Below are 18,186 nucleotides of genomic sequence, written 5' to 3'. Positions count from 1 at the left end.
AGCGCGACACATCTCCTTCGGATAGAGTTGATCAGGCAGTTGATTGTGGTCTGTGGAATGTTGTTCCACTCCTCTTCAATGGCTGTGCGAAGTTGCTGGATAACTGGAACATGCTGTAGTACACATTGATCTAGAGCATCGAAAACATGCTCAATGGGTGACATGTCTGAGTATGCAGGCCATGAAAGAACTGGGACATTTTCAGAGTACAGATCCTTGCGACATTGGGCTGTGCATTATCATGCTGAAACATGAGATGATGGCGGCGGATGAATGGCATGACAATGGGCCTCAGGATCTCGTTACGGTATCTCTGTGCATTCAAATAGCCATCGATAAAATGCAATTGTGTTCGTTGTCCGTAGCTTATGCCTGCCCATACCATAACCCCACCGCCACCATGGGGCACTCTGTTCACAACATTGACATCAGCAAACCACTCGCCCACACGGCGCCATACACACTGTCTACCATCTGCCCGGTACGGTTGAAACCGGGATTCATCCGTGAAGAGCACACTTCTCCAGCGTGCCAGTGGCCATCGAAAGTGAGCATTTGCCCACTGAAGTCAGTTACGATGCCGAACTGCAGTCAGGTCAAGACCCTGGTGAGGACGACGAGCACGCAGATGAGCTTCCCTGAGACGGTTTGTGCCAAAATTCTTCTATTGTGCAAACCCACAGTTTCATCAGCTGTCCGGGTGGCTGGTCTCAGACGATCCCGCAGGTGAAGAAGCCGGATGTGTAGGTCCTGGGCTGACGTGATTACATGTGGTCTGTGGTTGTGTATGTACTGCCAAATTCTCTAAAACGACGTTGGAGGCGGCTTATGGTAGAGAAATGAACATTCAATTATCTGGCAACAGCTCTGGCGGACAATCCTGTAGTCAGCAGGCTAATTGCACGCTCCCTCAAAACCTGAGACATATGTGGCATTGTATTGTGTGACAAAACTGCACATTTTAGAGTGACCTTTTATTGTCCGCAACAGAAGGTGCACCTGTGTAATGATCATGCTGTTTAATCAGCTTCTTGATATACCACACCTGTCAGGTGGATGGATTATCTTGGCAAAGGAGAAATGCTCATTAACAGGGATGTAAAGACATTTGTGCATAACATTTGAGATAAGCTTTTTGTGCGTATGGAACATTTCTTGGATTTTATATTTCAGCTCATGAAACATGGGACCAAAACTTTACTTGTTGTGTTTATATTTCTGTTCAGTATTCATTGATTGGTTGATTCATTTTATGCTACACAAAGATAAATAACATATTGTTTTCTAAACTAATCCAATCTGTTAGTAATTGGATTTATTGCACCAGTTACTGAGATGGTTGTTCCAGTTTATATGATTGAGGTAGTCTCATTATTCAATCTTCCCTACCCTAGCAGTCATTTTAAATGCAGGTTGCAGGTGATTAACAATTCCACTTGTTGGATATCCTAACTCTGGCTGCATTCCAATAGGAATTACATGTCACTATGCAAGCCAGCATAATGTGACTTGCAGGCCTGATGTGGCCTGTAAACCAGGAGATTCCTAACACAACTGTGTTTGGGTATAGCACTCAAAGAAAGGCCTTATGATATATGTAATGTATTGTCATAAATAATTATAATGTAAAGGCTAATAAGGCTGGTGGAACCGTTCATAGAGGCTTCTAGGACGAACCCTCCAAAGATACAAGGGTTCTCGGTAGAACCCTTCATAGACGGTTCTAGGAAGAACCTTTAGATTATAAAATTGTTCTTGGTAGAACCCTTCATAGAGGGTTCTAGGTAGAAGCATATACAGGGGGTTCTTTGAAGAACCCTTCATAAAGGGTTCTAGATAGAACCCTCTACAAAGGGTTCTACCCATTACCAAAAAAGGGTTCCCCTATGGCAGGGGTGTCAAAATCATTCCAAGGAGGGCCAAGTGTCTGCAGGTGTTTGGTTTTTACTTTCAATTAAGATCTAGACAACCAGGTGTGGGGAGTTCCTTATTAATTAGTGACCTTAATTAATCAATCAAGTACAAGGGTGGAGCGAAAACCCGCAGACACTTGGCCTTCCATGGAATGAGTTTGACACATTCAAAGAACCCTGTATGGTCCTACTTAGCACCTTTTTATCCAAGCGTGTAGGTGGTAGTCATTATGGTGATCACTGTGCTTGCCAATGAGATGCTGATGTGGTCGATCTGTAAAGTCCATGGAGAATAAGAGCACTTCCTCCCAGCTGCCCACTGCACTGAGGCTAGGAAACACTATCACCACCGATAAATCTACAATAATCGAGAATTTCAACAAGCATTTTGCTACGGCTGGCCATGCTTTCCACCTGGCTACCACTACCCCGGCCACCAACTCTGCACCCTCCGCTGCAACTTGCCCATGCCCCCCCCGCTTCTCCTTCACACAAATTCAGACAGCTGATGTTCTGAAAGAGCTGCAAAATCTGGACCCCTACAAATCAGCTGGGCTAGACAATCTGGACCCTTTCTTTCTAAAACTAGCCGCAGAAATTGTCGCAACCCCTATTACTAGCCTGTTCAACCTCTCTTTCGTAACGTCTGAGATCCCCAGAGATTGGAAAGCTGCCGCGGTCATCCCCCTCTTCAAAGGGGGTGACACTCTAGATCCAAACTGTTACAGACCTATATCCATCCTGCCCTGCCTTTCGAAAGTATTTGAAAGCCAAGTTAACAAACAGATCACCAACCATTTCGAATCCCACCGTACCTTCTCCGCTATGCAATCCGGTTTCCGAGCTGGTCATGGGTGCACTTCAGCCACGCTCAAGGTCCTAAATGATATTATAACCGCAATCGATAATAGACAGTACTGTGCAGCCGTCTTCATCGACCTGGCCAAGGCTTTCGACTCTGTCAACCACCGCATTCTTATTGGCAGACTAAATAGCCTTGGTTTCTCAAATGACTGCCTCGCCTGGTTCACCAACTACTTCTCAGATAGAGTTCAATGTGTGAAATCGGAGGGCCTGTTGTCTGGACCTATGGCAGTCTCTATGGGGGTGCCACAGGGTTCAATTATTGGGCCGACTCTTTTCTCCGTGTATATCAATGATGTCGCTCTTGCTGCTGGTGACTCTCAGATCCGATGTCATTTACAAAATAGCCTCCAACACTCTACTCAGCAAATTGGATGTAGTCTATCACAGTGCCATCCGTTTTGTCTCCAAAGCCCCATACACTACCCACCACTGTGACCTGTACGCTCTTGTTGGCTGGTCCTCACTACATGTTCGTCGTCAAACCCACTGGCTCCAGGCCATCTATAAATCACTGCTAGGCAAATCCCCGCCTTATCTTAGCTCATTGGTCACCATAGCAGCACCCACCCGTCGTCTGCGCTCCAGCAGGTATATCTCACTGGTCATTCCCAAAGCCAACACCTCCTTTGGCCGCCATTCCTTCCAGTTCTCTGCTGCCAATGACTGGAACGAATTGCAAAAATCTCTGAAGCTGGAGACTCTTATCTCCCTCACTAACTTTAAGCATCAGTTGTCAGAGCACCTTACCGATCACTGCACATGTACACAGCCCATCTGAAATTAGCCCACCCAACTACCTCATCCCTATATTGTTATTTATTTTGCTCTTTTGCACCCCAGTATCTCTATTTGCACATAATCTCTTGCACATCTAGCATTCCAGTGTTAATACTAATTGTAATTATTTTGCACTATAGCCTATTTATTGCCTTACCTCCATAACTTGCTACATTTGCACACACTGTATATATATTTTCTGTTGTATTTTATGACCTTATGTTTTTTTTACCCCATATGTAACTCTGTTGTTGTTTTTATCGCACTGCTTTGCTTTATCTTGGCCAGGTCGCAGTTGTAAATGAGAACTTGTTCTCAACTGGCTTACCTGGTTAAATAAAGGTGAAAAAAAAAATGAACGGCTGTCATTTGTCTGTGCCCTATTGAGTGAGGATGTTCACTGCTTATTTTTCCATGGTTGGTGATGGAGACTGGGGAGAGGATCAGATGGAGAGAGAGAGGCGGTCAGACCCTTCTGGATGGGCAGACTGCTGGGCATTGTGCCCTCCTCTCGCCTGTTGCCAGCCCCTTGGCACGTCGGTTGGCAACATGCTGTGACTCCGTCCCGGCAACAGCATCAGAGCATTGGTTCTCAGCCATGGCGGTCTAAGCCAATCAGAGCACCGACGATGCCAGATTACACGAGATCCATCCAATTGGGAGGCTGGGTGAACTCAGTCTCTTCCCTCCCCAATGTGAATTCCTTCAAACCCTCCAGACATACATACATACACACACTCACATGTTGTAGACACATCAGCAAACACACACTCTCGCAGATATTCACACTCACACGCTTTAATTTTTTCTTGCAGACATATGCAGACATTTTGAGAATAATGCAACTGTCTCTTCCTCTGTTGTCATGGGGACCTTCCCTGAATGCAGCCAGCGAATATTTCCAGGTGATTTCCGACCTGTGAGCATATGCATACAGACCAGTGACCATTGCCACACATGACTGGCCTTTCACATGGGAAATGTACCAGCCCACAGTCAGATGCACCACAGTCTTGTGGTGTCCTCTAGTGGGCAACAAAGGTGTTGCAGTGATGAAACGAGGTGCATGACAGCAAAGGTTATTATTTTTTGCTGCTGGTAGAAAATCCTAAGAAATGTTATTTAATTGACACAAGCTTTCTCCAATCAATCAATCAATGAATGTCTCATTGTGCGTGTGTGTTTGGTGGGGGGATCGCCTAAACCAGGGGAGGCTGATCTACAAATAATATTCCCTGCCAAATAATAGGCTTTGTGTAATTAAGATTCACAGAGCTAGGTCTCCCCTGGCTTAGGCGAATCCCCCCACCAAACACACAATCACAACAAGACTGTGATTGATTGATTGGAGAAAGCGTGTGTCAATTAAATAACGTTTCCTAGGATTTTCTACCAGAAGCAAACCTAGTGCATCATGCTGGAAATACCAGTAGAAAGTGCCAGAAAAACAACCAAAAAGCATGGTCCTACTTATGTGGTCTTTTAATGTTGTTCTCTACATGTATTTATGTCAATCAGATATGAAACATTATTTATATTCTTACTAATGGTATATATTTTTAAACATGATTTAAAAACTATAAACTACAAATAACACACAAGAGGGAGGAGGATAAAGTAGGTCGTTTGAAATAATGTTTTATTATCAGCAGATAATTCAGCAATAACTGGTGTCTAAACACTTCATCATAGAGAGTAATGGCACGAGTATGTTTTATTTAATAGTGGTTAAACATAAATGTTTATCTCTGCTCGAAGATTCTATAATGCATTAACAAGAGATGAGAGCAAGTAAGCGCACCACAACATTGTCTGTCTTTGTGGGGGAAAAAACCCCAAACACTTCTCTGTCATCAAACCTGCTACAGGAGACCGTAAGTAATTCAATCTATGCAATGTTATAAAGAAATATGTTGTGATTATATAAGAAAAGGTTGAAATAAATTGTTTTATTTCCAGTTGAACTCCTAGGGATCCATCATATGGAAGTGTCCTGAAGTCATCATTTTGTCTGAAATAAAAAATAAAAAAGGAAGTAAGTATAAGTTGATGTGAAAACCTTGGAATGCTTGTTTTACATCCAAGATGCTGAACAAGATGTGAGAACACCAAGTGTAACTGTGGCTTAGCCAATGAGAGTAAGCGTGATAATGAGATTGCAGTGACAGATACAAAATACAAAAAAAAACAATATATAGCCTCTGGGGAGACCAATTTGATTTATATTTAACATGACGATAATCTGAATACCCTCTGTGTGGGATGACATTCGATGTCTGAAACTCAACAGGCGCTTCAACAGGGCGTCAAAGCAGTAAAGACACACAGAGATAAAATAATGCATTCTTCTTAAAAGAAAAAAGGCAAACCTCACAAACATATCTTTACACTTCAAAGCCAGACAGTGAAAACCTGTGAGGTGGTTATACAGTGGGGAAAAAAAGTATTTAGTCAGCCACCAATTGTGCAAGTTCTCCCACTTAAAAAGATGAGAGAGGCCTGTAATTTTCATCATAGATACACGTCAACTATGACAGACAAAATGAGAGAAAAAAAATCCAGAAAATCACATTGTAGGATTTTTAATGAATTTATTTGCAAATTATGGTGGAAAATAAGTATTTGGTCAATAACAAAAGTTTCTCAATTCTCAAAACTTTGTTGGCAATGACACAGGTCAAACGTTTTCTGTAAGTCTTCACAAGGTTTTCACACACTGTTGCTGGTATTTTGGCCCATTCCTCCATGCAGATCTCCTCTAGAGCAGTGATGTTTTGGGGCTGTCGCTGGGCAACACGGACTTTCAACTCCCTCCAAAGATTTTCTATGGGGTTGAGATCTGGAGACTGGCTAGGCCACTCCAGGACCTTGAAATGCTTCTTACGAAGCCACTCCTTCGTTGCCCGGGCGGTGTGTTTGGGATCATTGTCATGCTAAAAGACCCAGCCACGTTTCATCTTCAATGCCCTTGCTGATGGAAGGAGGTTTTCACTCAAAATCTCACGATACATGGCCCCATTCATTCTTTCCTTTACACGGATCAGTCGTCCTGGTCCCTTTGCAGAAAAACAGCCCCAAAGCGTGATGTTTCCACCCCCATGCTTCACAGTAGGTATGGTGTTCTTTGGATGCAACTCAGCATTCTTTGTACTCCAAACACGACGAGTTGAGTTTTTACCAAAAAGTTCTATTTTGGTTTCATCTGACCATATGACATTCTCCCAATCCTCTTCTGGATCATCCAAATGCACTCTAGCAAACTTCAGACGGGCCTGGACATGTACTGGCTTAAGCAGGGGGACACGTCTGGCACTGCAGGATTTGAGTCCCTGGCGGCGTAGGGTGTTACTGATGGTAGGCTTTGTTACTTTGGTCCCAGCTCTCTGCAGGTCATTCACTAGGTCCCCCTGTGTGGTTCTGGGATTTTTGCTCACCGTTCTTGTGATCATTTTGACCCCACGGGGTGAGATCTTGCGTGGAGCCCCAGATCGAGGGAGATTATCAGTGGTCTTGTATGTCTTCCATTTCCTAATAATTGCTCCCACAGTTGATTTCTTCAAACCAAGCTGCTTACCTATTGCAGATTCAGTCTTCCCAGCCTGGTGCAGGTCTACAATTTTGTTTCTGGTGTCCTTTGACAGCTCTTTGGTCTTGGCCATTGTGGAGTTTGGAGTGTGACTGTTTGAGGTTGTGGACAGGTGACTTTTATACTGATAACAAGTTCAAACAGGTGCCATTAATACAGGTAACGAGTGGAGGACAGAGGAGCCTCTTAAAGAAGAAGTTACAGGTCTGTGAGAGCCAGAAATCTTGCTTGTTTGTAGGTGACCAAATACTTATTTTCCACCATAATTTGCAAATAAATTCATAAAAAATCCTACAATGTGATTTTCTGGATTTTTTTTTCTCAATTTGTCTGTCATAGTTGACGTGTACCTATGATGAAAATTACAGGCCTCTCTCATCTTTTTAAGTGGGAGAACTTGCACAATTGGTGGCTGACTAAATACTTTTTTTCCTCACTGTATCCTCCCTCTCACCTTGACCAGAGTGACTGTGATGCTGTAGAGGAGGGAGATGAGGAAGAGGACCAGGAAGATGCAGGCCATGTTCCAGTTCTCCTCTGCAGTGTCCGCCAGGATGGGATCAGACCTGTTCTCGTCAAAGAACACACCCTTCACCTCAAGGAGCTCTACTCAAAATGAAAGAGGAGATTTTCAGTGAGAAAGAGTTGCAGAAACAGGCTAGCCTGGAATCCAAACTGAAATGCTGTATTTCAATGGTGAAACAGAGCATATAAGGCTAGAAAGAGGCTAGCACCAGGCAAATGTTATTGTATCAGAAGTGAGTGAACAGACAGACAGACACCTGGTTTGGATATGTTCAGGGCCAGAGTCTGCGTGGTGTGGGTCACCCTGCATGTGTAAACAGCCCCCGGTGCCCAGTCCTGGGGCGCCAGGCTCAGGTGGCTCCTGATGATGAACTTTCCCCCTGGTGCCCTGTAGGGGGTGCTAGTGTTGTGGTTCCACAGCTCTGTTGTGTCGTCCAGCAGCCAGGTGATGTTGATGTGTGAAGGGCTGAAGCCAAACACCAGGCAGACGAGCTCACTGGGACCCTGGAGCAGGGTGGCTGTTGGTGCAGAGGGAGTCACTGAGGCTGGAGAGAGAGAGATAATGAGAGTCAGGGAGGGAAAAACTGGGTAGATGGAGAGGAAGAGAGAAACGGAATGAGGGTGGATGCTGGAGCAGGACAGGAACTGGGGTAATGGTATCTGATTATGGGGAAAAACCTGATGGATGGGACATGAAACATTGCTCATTCTAATACGTTTTAATTTTTAACTTTTGGATTATGTATTATTGCTGCATTGTTGGAGCTAGAAACATAAACATTTTGCTGCACCTGCGATAACATCAACAAAACTGTGTACGTGACCAATAAACTTTTATTTGATTTGATTTTTATGAGTGATGATGACTGAATGAAGGATGTACATATTTTGAGACATGGTGCTGAAACTCCATGTACCCTAAAATGCTATACATTTTTGGGGCATTGTTTGCGTCTTACTGAATTGTATCATTCATAGACTCTCTCTGCAGTCTGCAACCATAAACTATTATGTTGTAGCTACAGTATATCTATTTTTTCGAAACCCTTGTCGACTGCAAATCCAGAATCTGCTCCTTGGCAGCTATCAACGCAGATTATTATTATTGGTGGTGTTGTATCAGTGTCACTAGGGTTTGCATTTGCAATGGTTCTTTCCTGTCTAGACTTTACATTCAGTCCCGCACGGCAGTCGACCGCATGTGAGTTTGGTACCAAAACTTTGGAACCTTGGAGTTGAGAACTTGTTGAGAAGAAAGGATATATCGGTATGTCCTTTTAACTACTCAAATCAAATACCATAATTTTTTACATCTTTACACTTATGAGTTATAATGATTGGCTAAACGTGGCAATATTTCCATGTATTGTTTTGCTTGTTAGAAAAATGAGCAAATTAAAGCACTAGCTAGCATAACAATATAGCTGGGCTAGCTGGGTTAGCTAGCTAGCTATAGCTAAACATAACCAGTGCGCTAATACGATTTTAGTTAGCAAATTTGACTAATTTAGCAATATATTGAGGGAATGTTATTCTGTGGTGTTTATACATTTTTTACTATTGGAAATAGTCTGAGGTTAATTCTAAATGCAACTCAAGATTGGTCTGCTGACCTAGCCTACATTTCTGTCATGATGACAATATTATTGACACAGTGAAAGGTTTGGGGGATTGAATAGCCTATCTGTAGACCTACTGTAGGTCAAAGACGATAGAGCGACAGACTGGGAGACACACTAACCCATGGGGCGGCACACAATTGGCCCAGCGGCGTTCAGGGTAGGGGAGGGAATGGCCGGGAGGGAATGGCCGGCAGGGACGTAGCTCAGTTGGTAGAGCATGGTGTTTGCAACGCCAGGGTTGTGGGTTTGATTCCCACGGGGGGTATAAAAAAATGATGTAGACTAAAAATGTAAATGTAAAATGTTATTACAATCAAATTCATGGCACTGTTCAAATCAACAGTCCACTCACCAAATACATTCTCTATTGTGCTTGTGATAGGTCTCTCGGACGACTCGTGTCTGACAACACAGGAGTAATTGGAGTCCTGATTCCACTCGGACCTAGGCACGATGAGTCTACTGTTCATGGCGTAGGTGCTTCTCCCTGAATAAAGGACTGAAGGACTAGTGGAGTAGTGAGATAAAGGTAGGCGACTGCCAGACTTCTCCCAATTCACTATTACATCAGAGGGGAAGAACCCAGACACTAAGCAAAGCAGTGTGGCATTATTTGACCCCAATAGATCAGAATCTGATGGTCTCACTATCTTTATCGAGGGTGGCTTGGGATCTGGAGGGATAAAACAAATGAAAATAAAACTGATTAGTTAGTTGATTTTGGGCCTATTCAATAAAATGTAACATAAATATATTGTTTAGTAATATGTCAGATAAGCACTGATGCAATAGCATGCACAAAGATGTATGTATGTATCAGCATCAGCATTCTGGGTAATGTGTGCCAATTGAGTGTTGAATTAGCCTACCTCTGCATTTGGTGATATGCTCCTCCTGGGCTTGGCTGGAGCAGCGGTGCTTCACCTCACACAACACACGTTTGTGTGCATGCCAGTCCCTCGCAGACACGTTAAACATGATCTGCACAGTCTGTGTCCCATTGGAATGGTCCTTGGGGGCCCATCTGACTCCACCTTGGGAAGCCACAGCCCCATCCACCTTCCAACTAACAGAAAAGTCCTCAAGGCTGGGACCCACCAGCAGGCAGGTGACAGGCACCTGTCCATCTGTACTCAACTTCTGAAGAGTGGGTCCCTGTAGGTAAACCCCAACTTTCTGACATGATATTGGAGTCACTGAGAGGAAAGGGAATTTAGTGTTTTAAGCTACGTTCAGATATTGCTCTAAAGAATGCCTACATTATTGAATGATGGTTAGGCTATAGGCATATATCACTGCTCAAGGATAGTATATGTCATAATACCAAAAACTACCTGCACATCTATTGATGCTCTTCCTGACTTTCTGAACATCCTCTTTCTGAAGATACTTGTCGATGACCTCACAGGTGAAGTCCTTCCCCTGATTCCACTCCTGCTGTGTTACTGTGATATGACTGGTTACTGCCACACGTTCGTCTTCCCCCATCATAATCTCATAGGCTGCTGCAGACCTCTGTTCAAACCCAGAGAGCCACTTGATCAGAGGGTTGAAGCCCCAACCAGAACATATGAGTTTCTGGGTCCCTGAGCCTGACGTTTCCTCACTGGGAGCTAGAAGGAGCTCCATGGACGGTTCACCTGGAAACAACACAAACACTTTTCCATTTTAGAACTATTGAGTTCTAAATTAAGACTATGCAAGAAACAATGGAAACTTAATTTTATGTTGGTAGGCCTAATTACATAGAAAATTGAGATGGTATCATAAGGTAACGACAAGAGAAGTTCACCCACCAAAAAGCTTTCCTGTGGAGTTTGACACCCAGCTGTTGGAGAAGCCTTGGTTTACTTTACAGGTGAAATTGCAGTTTGTTTTCCAGTGTGATGTGGGGACAGAGAAGCGTCTGGTGAGTGAATGGTGGTCTTTGGAGGCAGGCAGATCCACATACTGTTTCTCAGGGAAATCAACCCCATTGGCCTGAAAGGTGACGTAGAGGTCACTGGAGGAGAGATGTGTGATGGCACACTCCAGCACAGCACTGTCTCCATTCAGTAAGTCTGGGAGAGACCTCCTGATCAGCACTGTGGGAGTGCTGCTCACTGCAGGTCCTAGAGAACACACCCACAGAGTAGAGAGATCAACAGGAGAAAGGAACATTGATCTGGCTTCAGTGTCAATAAGGTCTACTTTTTTTTTATGTGGTAGGATTATAAGAAGACTGAATGTTTTGCTGTACTTCTCTCTGTATACACTACTGTTCAAAAGTTGGGGTCACTTAGAAATGTCCTTTTTTTTGTCCATTAAAATAACATAAATCTGATCAGAAATACAGTGTAGACATTATTAATGTTGTAAATGGCTATTGTAGCTGGAAATGGCAGATTTTTTATGGAATATCTACATAGGCGTACAGAGGCCCATTATCAGCAACCATCAGTCCTGTGTTCCAATGGCACGTTGTGTTTGCTAATCCAAGTTGATCATTTTAAAAGGCTAATTGATCATTAGAATCACCTTTGCAATTATGTTAGCACAGCTGAAAACTGTTGTGCTGATTAAAGAAGCAATAAAACTGGCCTTCTTGAGACTAGTTGAGTATCTGGAGCATCAGCAATTGTGGGTTCAATTCCAGGCTCAAAATGGCCAGAAACAAAGAACTTCTGAAACTCGACAGTCTATTCTTGTTCTGAGAAATGAAGTCTATTCCATGCGAGGAATGGCCAAGAAACGGAAGATCTCGTACAACGCTGTGTACTACTCCCTTCACAGAACAGCGCAAACTGACTCTAGAGGAGTGGGAGGCCCCGGTGCACAACTGAGCAAGAGGACAAATACATTAGAGCGTCTATTTTGAGAAACAGACGCCTCACAGGTCCTCAGTTGGCAGCTTCATTAAATAGTACCCGCAAAACACCAGTCTGAACGTCAACAGTGAAGAGGCGACTCCGGGATGCTGACCTTCTAGGCAGAGTTATAAAGAAAAAGCCATATCTCAGACTGGCCAATAAAAAGAAAAGTTTAAGATGGTCAAAAGAACACAAACACTGGACAGAGGAATATTGGAAAAAAGTGTTATGGACAGACGAATCGAAGTTTGAGATGTTCGGATCACAAAGAAGAACATTTGTGAGATGCAGACCAAATGATAAGATGCTGGAGGAGTGCTTGATGCCATCTGTCAAGCATGGTGGAGGCAATGTGATGGTCTGGGGGTGCTTTGGTGGTGGTAAAGTGGGAGATTTGTACAGGGTAAAAGGGATCTTGAAGAAGGAAGGCTATCGCTCCATTTTGCAACGCCATGCCATACCCTGTGGACGGCGCTTGATTGAAGCCAATTTCCTCCTACAACAGGACAATGACCCAAAGCACAGCTCCAAACTATGCAATAACTATTTAGGGAAGAAGCAGTCAGCTGGTATTCTGTCTATAATGGAGTGGCCAGCACAGTCACCGGATCTCAACCCTTTTGAGCTGTTGTGGGAGCAGGTTGACCTTATGGTACGTAAAAAGTGCCCACCAAGCCAATCCAACTTGTGGGAGGTGCTTCAGGAAGCATGGGGTGAAATCTCTTCAGATTACCTCAACAAATTGACAACTACAATGCCAAAGGTCTGCAAGGCTGTAATTGCTGCAAATGGAGGATTCTTTGATGAAAGCAAAGTTTGAAGGACACAATTATTATTTCAATAAAAAATCATTATTTCTAACCTTGTCAATGACTACATTTCCTATTCATTTTGCTATATTTCCTATTCAAACTCATTTCATGTACGTTTTCATGGTGAACAAGGACATTTCTAAGTGACCCCAAACTTTTGAACAGTAGTGTCTATGTTCACAAAGTTCGATTCTAACCTTTAACATTACTGGTCTTCTGTGTGAGCTTGAAGCAGCGATGTTCAGCTCTGCATGTTATTGTGTTCAGGGTTTTCCATTGGCTTGAGGGAAGAGTTAGGTTACTGCTGATACTCTGAGTTGTGCTGCTGGCCTGGTTTACTGGGGTCCTGCTGGTTGGGTCTTTTCCATCCAGAAGCCAGGTCACTTTGGCATCATACGCAGAGTGGACCACACATGTAGCTGTTACCTCAGTCTGTGTCATCACTGTCCTGAATCTGGGGGTCTCCAGGTGGATGTATGGAGTAGACAAGTGAAACGCTGTGAGGAAAACAGATGGAGATGTCACAAGACTTGCAGATTTGGATTGTTACTATGTTTTTCAATTGTACACTTTTCTATACCCATCCTCTGGCCCAATACACGGTGCTGTCACTGAAACTCACCTGAGCAAATGCTGGTGGTCCTGGAGACTGGTGGTCCTGGAGGTGGTCCTTGTGCTGCATTGTGCGTGGCCTTGCATGTGACCTCTGACCCTTGAGTCCATTGGCTCCGGTCCAGCTCCAGCTGGCTGCTCAGGTTGAAAGTTTTCTCCTCACCTTCTACACTCTGCAGCTTCCGCTGGACTGGAGAGTTGGTCAGAGCCTTGCCATCCAGCAGCCACTCCACACTCAGCTCGTCGGGGTAGAACCCACTCAGGATGCAGAGGATTCCCACCTTCGATCCTCCCTCCACTTCCTCCCAGAGAGGATTTAGGGTGATTTCTGGAGGAATGACCCGCTGCACTAATTCAAGGTGGAAGGAGGAGTAAAATTGTAAACCAAAGTCAGATTGTAAACTTTGAATTAAATTCTTCATACCTTTTTTTCTGCAGTTTTAAGTAACCCAATGTATTAAAACCAGGCCTGGGCTCAGTGTAATGACTTTTAACATAGTCTAGATGGAGCTATGGACCTATTAAGTAGCTGGGTGGCTGGGCCCTGAGAGCTGGTAGTGGTAGTGGTCAGATATGGAGTTGGAGGGTTGTGAAACGCAGGTGTTAGAGCAGAACAGGCCTCAGCGAACAGGGAATGCAGCAGGCAGAAGCGTGGGGAAACACCCTGGTCCCAAAAAAAGCATTAAAAAAAACAGAAGTGAAACATGATGCTGAGCAACCGTGTGTATCAGAAGCCAGGTGTGAGGTCTGGTTCTGCTTAAGGAAATCGGTTGCCATTTGCATGTTTCCGAGCTATTTACATAAGAGTTCTCTTCTCTACTTCTGTTATGTAACTTCTTACCACTTGGTGTTACATTTTTGTTTTCTTGACAACCCATCAAACTATATCAGAATAGTTTGCATACCAAGTGTAGCAAGGCCCACTGATTCCAGATGTGTTCATGCAGAACCCAGTATGCAGCATCCAGCAAAAAGAAAACGTAGATTAGTTACTGTAGATTCAGCCACACATCACAACAGCCACACAGTTCTAAAATAACTTTTAAACAACAAGTATACTAATTAAACCGTAAATAAGAAATGTGTTTCTTCAATATTTATAAAACATTATAAGACAACCTTTTAGCTGCATTGTATTTCTCAAATCAAATCAAATTTGTATCTACTACAGGTGTAGACCTTACCGTGAAATGCTTACTTACAAGCCCTTAACCAACAATGCAGAATTGTTTTCATAGTAAGACAATAAATCATGTAAAAATTGAGGTAATATGTACATGTAGGTAGGGGTAAATTGACTGACTATGCATAGATAATAAACAGTGAGTAGCAGCAGCTTAAAAAGAGGGTCAATACAAACAGTCTGGGTAGCCATTTGATTCACTCTTTAGCAGTGTTATGGCTTGGGGGTAGAAGGTAATGGATGGAGCAATGGTAAAGGAAGAACAATACACTGTAGTTTACTTCAGTTAAACTTTTATTATCTTAATAGGGTAAAAAGGCACAATGAAATATTTACAAATCTAACCTCTACAGTTGAACTATTCAAACAAAAGCAACAACAAGACAAGCAGGAAAACGGTTACAATATATGTATGGATAAAATAAATGTAAGTATGAAAGTTATATGTTTTCCAAATACTTCAAACACAGTTTCTTCATTTCACCTGAAATAAGAAGCAAATATTTGTTCACTGAAATTACTTCCAATAATTGTGACATCTATTTAGATGCAATTATACATTTTTCTTACCTGACACTTAAGAAATATGGCCTATAAAATAATATAGTTATAATGTAAGTTATATATAGTATATTTAGCTTATTACTGTATTCCCTCTAACTATTATGCCTCTTGCAGAGAATTGCATCAAGTAAAGAATGTATACATTCTTATCTTGCTAGAATCTGTTGACATTGTTAATGAAAGTTCTACCACTTATAAATGGATTGTATGTTTGAATGTGGAGCCATACATAAACATAATAATGCAACCACACAGACTATGGAACTTTCAAAAACAAAATGTCTTCCTTTCACACTACCCTTCCCACACTCCGGTCATGGCTAGGAGGGATACTGCTTCTGTCAGATGAACTTCAAAAGTTTTTTTTGCATTTTAGCTAACCCTAATCTCTTTCCTTTCCTTAACCTAATTCTCCTAACCTGCTATGTTAATTCTCCTAACCTGCTGCATAAGTTCCCCTAACCTGCTACAAAAAGTCAAATCTGACAAAAGCTTATCCCATTTAGTCAAAACCCCACATTCCCAACAAGGTATTACCTTGCATTGTATATTTATTGGCTTTGTGCATGCCTCACCTCCAATGACTAAGTTATAACTGAAAGCATGCAACACATTTTGTGTATGGGTGGTCCCGGGGATCGAACCCACTACCTTGGCGTTACAAGCGCCGTGCTCTACCAGCTGAGCTACAGAGGACCGAGGATTAAACTAAAATAACATAAACATTGTGGGAACGTTTTGGCCTTTGGGTAGAGCGTATCCACACTGGATATTAATGGATTTTACTCACCAGAGGAGTACTTCACAGTCTTGGTCTGGTTTCCAGATTTGTGCACAAAGCGGCAGGTATACTCTGACCCATCTGTCCACTCATTCTCATCGACGCTCAAGAAGCTGGTTGCGCTGTACAAGGTGTTCTGTTCTCCCTTCTTTTCATCCTGACAGACGTTTTTCACCTTCTTGGCTATTGGCTTATTGTTCTTCAGCCATGTAATCTTATGATCTTTGGGTGAAAAGTCCCTTGCTAAGCAGGCAAAGGAAGCTGTTTGATTGTCTTGCATCTCCTCTTTTGAGGGGGTCATTACATAAAAAGACGGGGAGACGGGCTGAGGCTCAACTGAAAAACAAACATACACATATGAATGCAGAAGCTGATGAACAAAACATATGAAGAGTTTCTTTCCAAAATGCTACATATCCATTTTATGTACTGTTGGTAAATTAGATTTTATTGTTTAAAGAACTTATGAATGAGATTGGTGTGTTTTTTCACCATCTAATCATGGCATGGGGCTGTTCAATTACAGACGTGTTTGTTTGAGATCTATCGTTTGATGGGTTCATTTCAGAGACATATAATCATGTTGTTTTGCAAAACGCTATATATTAGCCTCACTCTCAGATAAATAAGTAGTACTGCTAAGTTTTACACAGTGAAATGTAACAAATAATTACATTTTTAATAAAGAACTGTACAAATGATGCATTTGTGACATCAATATAAAAAATAAAAATAAATTAATCAATACAGTAATATGAGATCTGCATGTGAAACATTTACATTTGACATTTGAGTCATTTAGCAGATTATCTTATCCAGAGCGATTTATAGTTGGTGCATTCATCTTAAGATAGCTAGGTGAGACAACCACATATCCGTCATATTAACAGTATACGAACATTCCATTCCTGCTAAACAATGGATATATAGCGTTTTGCAAAAAACTAGTTTTACTACATACCTAAAATTGCTAAAGAAAAGAAAACTGAAAACAGTCATATTTTACATGTGAAGGTAGCCATAAGAAATCATTTCTGGTGAAAAAACACAAAAGTGGAAAAATTTGTGGATATAGTGTTTAAGAAATAAACTCTTCATATACATGTTAACAGACATATACAGATGCTGAGAGAGGAACAAGTATGCCAGAATTGAAAAGTGTTAATATGGCTTCTATGTGTACAATCAATTGGTGTTATTGCAGGGCCCCTGTGGGAATCATGTCCCGCAATTTTCATGCACAATACTCCTGCCAACTTTTAAACTATGCACTTTCATAACCTGTTTTGCTGTTCTACTGTGCTTGCTCTACTGTGTGTGTATTTCTGGAGTGTTGAAGTTGTGGAGATGGAAAGGTCAAAGCTCTGTCCATAAATTGACTTGAATTGTGTCAATTGCTTATGAATGTATTATGTCTTAAATCTGTCGACCAATCAATGTGTATGCCTATATTTATTTATTTATTTATTTATAGGGGACAGTGCACATTAATCAACATATATATTACAATAATGCAACATCCATGCAAATGTAGCGCGGTTAGCCACAAGCGAATCTGCACCTGTAGTCCCAGGGCAAGTAAGGGAAAATACACTGCCACAATACAAATATGGTTCAATTATTGAAATGATCAAGCAGTTAAGACTGTGGACATCAAAGGATTATGCAGGCGAAGGAAAGAAAACAGGGCTCAAAACTTTGTGCTGGGGAGACATGGCTTAATTACTCAACGACAAGTTACCGCCGTTCCAACCCTCATCCTAGTCTTATCACCTACAGCACAATCAGGCTCATACCTGGCTTGTGTTTGTTTAATTGGCCTAAATGGCTTGTTTTATAGCTGGTGACAGTGACACAAATGTTCCAGCGAGCAATTATCAGCTCTGCAAAGCTCTTCAAGTGGTCATCAACTATCTTAAGATGTAGGCCTAATCATGCATTTGTTGTTAGCCACTTCTATTCATCCTATAACACATTTGTTACTTTAAACGTGCATCAGGTATCTCATCAGACAAGGTGTTTTACTCTATGGCTAGGCCTACTAAGGTACAGAGTTTTCTGAAGTAGACTAAAGATGGATTCATTGGTCCAAGAA

General features: G+C 42.3%; 1 gene segment (V, D, J or C); it reads right to left on the bottom strand.

Annotated features, from left to right (window-relative positions):
* Positions 1-5,179: 5,179 nt before the first annotated feature.
* On the bottom strand, positions 5,180-16,392 carry LOC311103207 (immunoglobulin heavy constant epsilon-like). The segment is given in 10 exons: positions 16,101-16,392; positions 13,574-13,912; positions 13,149-13,448; positions 11,087-11,401; positions 10,625-10,930; positions 10,160-10,486; positions 9,643-9,963; positions 7,926-8,213; positions 7,598-7,749; positions 5,180-5,568 (listed from the first exon to the last, which is right to left on the bottom strand).
* Positions 16,393-18,186: the final 1,794 nt, after the last annotated feature.

This window comes from Coregonus lavaretus, assembly GCF_964263955.1.
Source record: "Coregonus lavaretus genome assembly, chromosome: 28".
Classification (NCBI taxonomy): Eukaryota; Metazoa; Chordata; class Actinopteri; order Salmoniformes; family Salmonidae; genus Coregonus; species Coregonus lavaretus.
Note: the sequence above shows the minus strand (reverse complement) of the source record. Positions and strands in the feature narration are given on the sequence as shown.